This window comes from Poecile atricapillus, chromosome 12 (genome assembly GCF_030490865.1).
Source record: "Poecile atricapillus isolate bPoeAtr1 chromosome 12, bPoeAtr1.hap1, whole genome shotgun sequence".
Classification (NCBI taxonomy): Eukaryota; Metazoa; Chordata; class Aves; order Passeriformes; family Paridae; genus Poecile; species Poecile atricapillus.
The window spans coordinates 8,100,496-8,110,948 of record NC_081260.1 but is presented as its reverse complement, the minus strand read 5'-3'; the positions used below and the strand labels follow the sequence as shown (position 1 = coordinate 8,110,948).

At 43.8% G+C, this 10,453-nt stretch overlaps 1 protein-coding gene across 1 annotated transcript in view; it reads left to right on the top strand.

Moving 5' to 3' along the window:
* Positions 1–3,958: 3,958 nt before the first annotated feature.
* PAK3 (p21 (RAC1) activated kinase 3) overlaps positions 3,959–10,453 on the top strand; it is a 139,418-nt gene continuing 132,923 nt past the window's right edge. Inside the window, exon 1 of the mRNA XM_058847650.1 lies at positions 3,959–4,338. The gene's annotated coding sequence lies outside the window, so the exon portion shown is untranslated. The remainder of the gene's footprint in view (positions 4,339–10,453) is intronic.

Sequence of the window (10,453 nt, the reverse complement as noted above, 5' to 3'; positions counted from 1 at the left end):
TATAGTAGAATGATATAAAAATTCCCAGGTTTTGAGAAGAAACAGTTTTCATAATTTTTCTCCTTAATTACTTGAAATGCAGCAGAATGGATTTTTATCTCAAATTTGTGGGTTTTAAGACCATTCACTTCCTTTGGGAATTCATCTGCATTTTATTAACAGCACATTGTTTCTTCTTACTGTAGCATTTATCAGTTGAAATATGTACTTTTTATAGACACTGACAGTATTACTGATAATAACAGTGAGACATCAGTTACCAGGTTCTAGAAGAAAAACTCAAATAAAATCAGGAACATTGAAGAGGATGTTACAGAGGTAACCCAGACATGATCTCAAGAAGTGACCAGATATGGTCAACTCTCTCTTTTGTTCTAACATTCATGATGCCCATAGCCATAGGTAGCCTTGTATTCCATATGTAATGCTCTACACATACCCTCACACCAAGGCAGGGCTGGCTTATGGGCTGTGAGACTGATTGTTGGGTAGTTTCACTTCTCTCCCAGGAAGAGTAACTGAACACAGTAACACAGCTGGTGCCTTTTTAATGGACAGTATTGTTAGATGTGTGTTTTGGTACCCTCTTGAGGCCTGTGGGTATGTCTGTAATTTAACCAGTGACATTTTTCAGGGCTGAACTGTCCAATCTCCAGTGCTGCCTATTCCTCAGACTCCTGCTCTCAGCTTGTACTCTGGGCATGGAGGTTTACTCAGAAAAAGATGACAGCATAAATCACACTGAAATGGGGTGTGTGCCTGTACTAAAGAAGAAAGGGAAGAGTGGAAGCTCAATCTGCCTGCAGATTTATTGGAAAACACTTCTAAGGGTACTTCACTGGCCTTCTACAGCTCTCTGTCCAGTGCACATTTGTTTTCCCACTTCCCAGATGAGCCTTCTTTGTTGGAAGGTCTCAGAGCACAGACAACATGCCTGTGAGATGGTGGCTGATACACTGTGTGCTTATGTTCTCTTCCTTTATGTTTTGTAGGATTCCCTGATGTATGAAAACCTTTGACTGTACCCCATATCTGTCACCTGGTTGTACCAAAAGATGAGCATTTGAAACCAACAAAAGCTTGTGTGAATTCACAGTATATTGAATGCTGCTCTATAGCTGCCGTGTGGCTCTTCAGACACAAAACTGAATGGCATCATCCATTGGGATGTAGCAAAACACTGCCCTGATTTGCCTGTAAAGTGAATGGCTCAGGGCAGTCTTCAGGGGAACAACTTTCTCTAAGCAGATATGCTGGAAGTGCTATCTAGTTGGAAGAGCAAGGCATATGTGCAGATAGGATACTTTCATCTTTCTAGTAATTTTAATATTTCCTGTTGGAAGATGAGCACATCTCTGTGCTCACAGTAGAAAAAGAATGAAAGGTTTTTTAGGCCTTCATTTAAGCACCATCTGTGAAGTGCTTTAAGATCCCTAGGAATGGAAGGATAGTGATGGATGTGTATGCTGACATATTATGAAAATTAGCAATGTATTTTGGGGTGTGAGAAGCAATTCATAATCATCTGTGTTAGATTGTTAGCGGCAATTTGCTTTAATAACACCACGGATTTGTTTGCATCAGCTTCATGCACAGCCTTGCTCTTTTTCATATAGTTGAGAAATGTGACAGGAGATGGTTGATTTCCTACATTCATATACTTTGGAGAAGAATTTTAAAAACTTGAAAACATAAATAGTGCTTTAGCTTCATAAAACTGTTGATTTTTTTTTTAATTGGTTTTATTTAACTGCTAGATTACAACAGATGGGTTAATTTATCTCACCATGTCTTTATATATATTTAGATGGTTCCCATTCTCTGTAGGACTTGTGAGCATCCAAAGTATTTTAAATCAGAAAAAAGCCTTTCCCTTCACTTTTCTATCTAGCCACTAAGTGGAATAGCTTGATTAGACTATAGGGATTACATTTGTTGGGCTGGCTACTTAGCCTCCTTTGCATGATTGTGTGTGAAGAAATGAAGCTCAGGAGAGAAGTTCTGCATTTGCCTCTGACTGCATTCAGATCTAGGTTATTTCTATCTCTGTGAGGAAAACTAAGTTCCACAGTACATAAATACTGCCTGGGAAATGTGAAATTCCCACAGTCTTCTCACCCCTTGGTCAATGGTGGCACTGCTCCAGCAGGAGCTGGCTATGGAGGACTATGAAAGGCTTTGAATATCAGAAAAGAAGACCAAAGTCTGCACTTAGTAAGTATCTAGGGTGAGCAAAGCACCACCCTCCTCTTCTTTGCTGTGCAGACGTCTGCTGTACTTTTTACCTGCTGTGGTTTATTTCAAAGCACAGAGAATTGAAGTAATTAAGCTGCAAGACACAATTTATGCACCAGTGTGTCCAGGACTGCACTTCTTAGGATGAGGTGCAATCTTCTGGCCAGTCCCACCTGGAAGAGGGCATTTCTGCTGACGCTGTTCAGCCATCCACTGGCAATGTGAAGGACACAGACACCTGTGAGACAGGCTGTGAGACAGATGCAGCAGCTGACTAAGAAACACTGCTGCTGTTGGGATGTGAAGGAAATGTTTAACACAAAATTGAGCATAGAGTTGAATTGCATAGTCCAGAATAGAAGATCCTAAACAAGACACCAGACCGAAGAGATATCAGCTTCATTGACCATTCCCACAAGACAGAATTTTACAGGGTTTAAGTTCCACCATAATGTTGAGAGTAGTTGGCTTCTGGGGACAACAAAGATCTGAGTGAAGTGTCCCAGTCATTTCTTGTGAGCATGTGCATGATCTCATGTGAGTTACTCCTGTAGAAGAATTTAGAAGAGCCTTTTACAACCCCTCTGCACCCATATGCCATAGAACAGTTATCAGGAGTTTCAGTTGCTATGTGTTCAGGCCTGCCCAGGCTAGTCTTAAATCTTTCTGGTCCAAGCAATCTGAGTTTTGTAAACATTGTTTACATTGTTTATTTGTAAACATTGATCTTACCAAGCTTACCAGGGGCTATGGAGACATTTGTAGGTTGATGCCACCACGTCCTCATTACTAGTAACATTCTGTAAGCTGGAATCCATTCAGCTGTGCCTAAGTGCCGACTTCCAGCTTTCCTCCTGTCTATGGACACAGGTTGTGGTGTTTTGGTCCCTGAGTTCAGGTCTTTTTCACCGTCTTTTCTCTTCTTGTCTTTGCCACAGGCCATCAGAGCATCCCATTGTGCTGTGTGACAGGGAAGGAGGATAGGAGAGTTCTCTAGAGTAGCTAAGGCTTAGGGAGGGACAGTTTCACCACCTCATCTCTATTGTGCCTCTTGGTTAGGGGAGATGTTCTGCAAGTATGATTCAGCATGATGGAACATGCTGAATTAACATTTGCCTTAGTTAGGTGGATATTCATTTGGTGTCTCTCACTCTGCCCCTCAGCCTAGGCATGAAGCTAGCGGCACAGTTCAGCTCGTAACCCTCGTTGCTCTCTGGAGTTCTGTGGAAACTGCAACATGTCCTTAAGGCACAAATCCCCACAGAGCCCGAGAGCAGCGCAGCTCTGGCAGCACACGGCAGAAGGCTAGTTTATAAGCAAATTACTGGTGATTTGGGTCTTGCTGGAACCCCCCGACTCTGCTTCGGCTCGGGTGCGCGGCTGCTCCGGACAGAGCCCGCGAGCAGCGTGTAACCCCGAAAGCTCCAGGGACGTGGGTAAGCCCTAGGCTCAGCCGGCCATCGGCAGTAGTGTCCCCACACCACAGGATGTCACTAGGGAGCCAGCGGACACCTTTATATATTCGTTGCATTTTATAGCCTTTCCTCTGATGCTGTGACCGCGCGTCACTGAGGGCACTGCTGCCTTCAGCAGGCTCTAGGGCCGCCGAGCGCACCCCGGCGGTCACCGGGCAGCCCGCCCATCATAGGGGTGGAAGAAATTATTCGCTCCTTTTTGCCTCCCCCCTCTCGGGGATGGCACCGCTCCCCAACCCGCCCGGGGAGCAAGGGACCAGGACACCGCTACCGCCCGGGAGCTGCGGGCAGCAGGACCCCGCGCCCGGGCCCCGGGCTGTTGGGGCCGCCCGCATCCAGCCCCGAAGGATGGCGGAAGGAAGAGGGTCAAAAGCTGTTCACTTCCGCCTGGCTGCAGGAACCACAAGCCCTCACAATATATTAGAATAATAATAATAGAAAGGTCCCCCCCTCAGCCCCGATTTTGTCCCCCTGGAAGGAGGGGGCAGAGAGCAGAGAAGCGAGGCTGCCGGCGGGCGGATCGATGTGGAGCCGGTGAGGCACCGCGGGAGGCCCCAGCTCCCCGCCGGCACCGCGGCCGCGGTCGGCACGACAAGCGTAGCCTCCCCACGGAGAGGCCAGGGAGAAGGTCTGTGCTTTGCCTTTGTACCTAGCGCGCCCGGCAACAGGCTGTACCCTGGGCGGGCTCCTGGCAGCCCGCGGCCCTCCTGCAGCTAGCCGGGCGTCAAAGCCCAGCCAGGAATTCGTGCGGGGCTGCAGCTTGCTGAGGGCTGCGGAGAGCCGCGAGCACTTTGTCAGCACCCGGCTCTCTCTGATAATTCCCAAACCTGTACCTTTTAACCACCCCGTCCCCTGTCCTCGGGCTGGGGGTCTGGTTATTAGAGGCTTCAGGGAGAAATGGCTCTATGGAAAAGACTCTGGCATGTGCTTGGCGGCGCCGGTTGGCCCTGGATGCCGCGCTGCCGGCTGCCTGCAAGACAAGAAGCCTCCCGGGGGGCAGGAAGGGAGGGGAGGCCAAGGCTCTGCGGGCTCCTCGTGTGAGCCACAAGCGAGCCAAGTTGCTTGCCTGCTGGACCAAGTTGAGTGCTATTGATGTACCTTCCCATGCCAAATGCACATTCAGTAACTTGCCATTCAATTATCTTAAGATGGTTGCTTTTCACATATTAAACCATTCTCTACTTTTAACGTGCTATTTTTAATCTCGAGGCTTAGCGGGATAAGTGTCTTTACACGAGTCACTTCCAGACTCACAGGAAGACAGTAACTGGAATGGGCCGTCTTTGAAGTCAGTCAGCCTAAAACACCTCATTTTGCCAGTGACATAATCCATCTGCCTGTCTAGCCATTCCCGGTTTGGATCTGATGGCCTAGTTTAAGGGATCACCATCAACTGGCTGAGCAGTTTAAGAAATTGGTAATGGTCAATACAATATTAGAAGTGGAGATGAGCACTGTGGACTTCTACTGAAACAAGACAGGGTTAAATTAGCCATCCTCCGCTTGGGCTGGGTACAGAACTCCCCTCTGTCCTGTTACTGTCACTTCGGTGAAGCATTCAGGTTTTCTTTCTTGGCAGAGTCTGGGCATACTGTCCAGCAGAGATAGTGAGCTCTGAGATCCTGTAAAAACTTTGCTGCAGCAAAGTCTCTAACGCTGACAGAAGTCCCAGCAGGTATGACTTACTGGCCACTGGAACACTCTTTCTGCATTATTTTTTTAAAAAGTAACTGCTCTAGTAAACTATTGCACCCCTCTATGTAAATAGTTTTCTTCACAAAGGTCAAACCTGTGGTCTGTAGGTCTTCAAGTCATTCTCACTGGAGTGAGAATTCTCAGGATCATGCAAAGATTTAGGTTAGGATAAGTATATGTTAAATGAGAGAATAAATGTATTGACTGCTGTGATCTCTAGTATTCTTTTAAAAGATAGAGAGGCTGACAAGCTGAATAGATAGGGCTATTCCAATAGCTCTGATGTTGAAGGTGACTTCTTAACTAGGGATCATAAGTATGTTGATTCTGTTTATATTTATGTTCATTCTTTTTAAATTTGTGTTTGATGTCTAAGAGAGCTGAACACTTTGAATTCCAGAGTGCTTTGATGCTTCAAACCTGTACACTGGTAGCTGAGCATTGTACTTTGGAAATCCTGCCAGAAGCCTGCAAAATTTAATATTACTTTAATGTATAGCAATGTATAAGGGAAGTGGTTTGTTTAAGACTAGTGAAAGACTGGGGAAGAAAAACCCTGCCCTCTCATTGCTCTGTGCCTGCAACTTCCAACTCCGTTCCTCTCGCCCCTTTTTGTTCAGCCAGAAGTGTGACAGCTAGAATTGTTTAGGAGCTAGTTGCCCTCCTTTCTGAAGCTTACAGGAACTACGGTCACAAGAGGGAAGAGGGAAGATAGAATGTGAGTATTCAGTCTAAAGAGACATCCAGAAATGAAGGTATTGCACTGAAGGAATGAGTGAGCTAAAGCTAGTCTGAGAGCTGTTGTATGAAAAAAAAATAAAAAACAACTGGTCCATCTGTAATTTTGCTCATTTCCTTTCATGAAATCTGAAGGTGCATTGAAAACAGTTTAAAGTTCATGTTGTAAAGCATTTGAATTAAGCTCCTAACTTACATGAGAAAGTGGAGTGACTTCTCAGTGGTCCTGCAGTCACAGCCTCAAGTAGCATCCAGCTGGGATACAAGTGTCTCGTCGTGTGGTTAGCTGTGAAGACTGTTAATAACAGTCTGCAGAACACAGTTATTCTGCTTGTGAATAGGCAGAGGAAGGGAAATAATTTTCTTTGATTCTGCTTCCCTTTGAATAATTTGTTCTGAATTCTCTTTCGCTTTTGATGTGACTTGAATTTGTGGTGGGGACAGTATGCAACTCTGGCTTCTTGGTCAGCTGGAGAGGAAAGCACTACCTGATTAGGCAGTTATGTAGATCTGCTGCTGTAACATGGTTGACTGCAATAGCATGGTTAACTCTAATTCAGCTGTGTATCTTCCCTGAAAACTGAGTCTTGTAAAGGTAGTTATCACTTCAAAGTCAGTTACACTTACTGTGAGCTTGGGATTTATACCACAGAAACATTTTCCTTAGCACAGACACAAATGGGTAGAAGTAGTAAAATAGTAGCTTTGGATTATACTGTTCAATGCAAAGATGTCAAAATAAGTGAGAGGTGCTTTATCTGTGAATGAAGTACAGTCTGAAAGGTAGAAGTATGGTGTAGTGGTGAACAGTATGGTACAGGTAGAGGCATCCCTCTGCCACAGTCAGCAGTGATACAGAGCATGAATCTTTCTGCATCTGTTGCCTGATATAGGTGTTTAAATTGCTGAGATTTCATCTTGATCTTAAAAACTAGAGTAACACGTTCTCCAAAACCCTTACCAGTACTTGTAATGTTATTTGAATGCTGTTGTGTGGGTTTCTCTTTAAAACCAGGTTTACTCTACAGAAGCCAGGGAAATCTGGATATTTATCTGCATTAGCAGAATGGTATTAAATGCAAAATCCCTAGCTGCCATAAATATTTATTCTTGTCTTAGCTGGCTTCAAACTGCTTCTCTGTCTGATTGCTATCCCTGAAGGTTATTTTCACAGAGATTTTGTAGTGGACGCTCACACACTGATACACTTCCAGATTTCATGTTCCTTGATATTTCTAAATAGATTGTCACTAGCTGACAAATAACTACATAAAAACAGTCAATGAAGAAAGTATGGGCCCAAAAATACCTTTGGGCATCAATAGATATCACTTTAAATCATCAGATTGTAACTATTTCAGTATATCTAAATACTCTCAGTCTCTCACAGTGCTCTCTTGAGTGCCTTGAAATGATCCTCCTAGTTGAAGCCTTAACACTTCAGATAGAATAAGATACATTTTGAGATCCTGTAGGATTTTTTTTTTAAACTGCCCAGTAATCTTTCTTTCATTGCATCATATTCTAGAAGATTTAACTATGGAACCAGGGGTCTGTACTCACAGGTCCGTTGAGCGCAGCAGGGTATGTATAGAATCTCCCAGGACACACTGAGTCCATGGTGGATGAAATGTTCATTGAGTGCACTGGAGATTTCTGAATATAGAGTTCTCCAGTATGGGTGCTGGCCCTTGTGGGTATTTTGTGGGTAGTGCTATTATTCCTTTTACCTGAGTATGGACAGCCTGTCTCCATTCTTGATCGGTGCAGAGGGTCAGTTTAAGTATTATAGAACTATATTAATATTTACTAAGGGCCTATAGTCTGGTTCCAAATTTATCCAAGAAAAATCACAGAATAATTTAGGATGGATGTGACTTGTGGGGTTGATATCGTCCAGCCTGCTGCTGAAAGCAGGACCAGTTTTCAGCAGGTTCCTCAGGGCTTGGTTCAGGTTAAATTAGCAATATCTCTATACACAGAGATCATACAACCTCTCTGATGTAATTTCAGTGTTCAACCATCCTCATAAAAAAACCCAAAAACTAATCAGAATTCCCTATGTTTCACTTTGTGTCTGTTACCTTTCACTGCACACCTCTTGGAAGAGTCTGGTTTCATCTTCTATACCTTCTTGGTAGGTAAAAGTATATACATAAATAGGTTGATATATAGAGAGAGTGAGGATAGAAGAAATGTTGAAAAGGGCCTTTTCATAACTGCTTTTCATTACTGGCAGCTTTCCTAAGGCTAAAATCTACCATGTGGTTTATTCTGATGTGAAATTCAGGTTGTCACAGCTGTAGCCTTGCAATGAACCTGTCTCCTAAATCCTGCCTTTGAATGCGGCATTATGTAACAGACTGCAGACCATATTACTGGACTGGATGAAGTGCTGAATTAATGTGTCCGCTTTTCTACCTGTGGGGTTTTTCAGGAGCTTCTTGCAGTTTCAGTAATAAAACCCATTTGTTGGCATGTTTTCCCCCTAAGGGATTAATTTGATTTTGGGGTGGATCCATTCTGTCATATTTGTATGGTGCAAGACATTTCCTTCCCTGACACCAAGTGTGCCCCAAGCAAAGTCACTGACCAGTGTCAGCAGTTTCCCAAATTTTAAACCCTGGGTACCATCAAGTGGCAGCATTTTCTGCAAGGCAGCTTGTGACCATGAACATCAAACAGTGTGGAAGTTACACATTTCTGTGGGAAAGGGAAAGGGAAAGGGAAAGGGAAAGGGAAAGGGAAAGGGAAAGGGAAAGGGAAAGGGAAAGTATGGATCATCTGCGCTGGCCTTAAATGTCATTAGGCCTCATTAACAAGGGCTTTGAAACAGCATGAAACTCTGTCGGGAGAGGTTTAGGCTGGATATTAGGAAGAGGTTCTTCACTGGGGGTTTGTGCACTGGAACAGGCTTCTCAGGGAACTGGTCACAGCACCAGCCTGACAGAGCTCAAGAAGCATTGGGACAATGTTCTCAGACACCTAATGGGATTACTGGGGTTGTCCTGGGCTGAGCCAGTTGGGCTTGATGATGATTGAGGGTTCCTTTCAACTCAGGATATTCTGAGATTCTGTGATTCTATGAACATGTGTCAGCCAAAGCAAAATGGAAATAAAACTGTGTAGGAGATAAAAACACCTTTGTAGGAGAAATAATGGATAATGCCCTTTCCTAAATACCATTTATGAGTTTTGAAGTTGAGAAATTTGTATTTAACTTTTTCCATCCCTCCCAAGTCCTGACCACTGTTCCTTTCTCTTATGTTGTTGTTAGGTAGTATAGAGTTTGTTAATAAAATCTTTTCCAATAGGCTCAAGCAGGTTAAGGCACTTCAATGTACATGATATACATGATGGTATATTAAAAAGTCAGTGAAACACTTGATAGAATTTTCAGTAACAATTTCTGTTCTAGTCCTTAATGGCTGATTTATGCAGAGGTTAGCAGAGAGCAATAATCAAACAATGTCTCTTACATAATAAGAGAGAGGATTGGCTGGAAAAACTGACTTGCTGTCTGGTGGTTGGTGTGAATGTTTTGTTTTTGTGATAGCATAAGGATGGCAATATTAGAGTAGTTCTGAAGGCCACCTCTCTGCTGTTCTAGCCTGATATGACATGTCCTGTGTTGCTCAGGTGACAGTATAAAGACCACACAATAGGAACTTTCTGGTCAGTTACTTTCCGTACATTGTATCTCATTTTCTTGCCTTCATAGATCAGCACACAGATTAGTATGTTTTTCAGAAGTTTATCCATATCAATTTAAGGATGCTTTCCACCAGCAGGGATAGTAAATTCTACAATAGGCTACCTAGGGAGGATGGAGCATCTTCACTGCTGAAGATCTTGGGGAGTAGGAAAGCAAGCATTGCTAAGGACAAAAGTATTGAAATGGGGGATTCAGGTCTGCACCATCAGTTAAACATTGCTGAGAGCCTCTATTTCACACACAGGTGGTTACACCTCAATGTCTGCTGGACAAGCTCTCTTCCCTGCCCACCTCCCAACCCTTGCCATCAAAAACATCCCTTTCATCCCATCTATGGGTAAACATACAGCACAGGGCAGATGATCAGGGCAGAGCCTGCGACACTGCAGCTTTTCTGCCACATTAACTAATTCACAATTTGTAGGGTGTGGAGCTAAGCAAAGCATGGGAGACATTACCATTTCCCCCTTTCAGGAAGCTGGGATAATTACACAAATACATAAAAATACGGGGTAGAGCAGTGGGAAAAGATATGTGTAGAAATACCACTCTTCATAATTCTATTGAACTCAGTAAGAGTTTATGCCCTGATCTT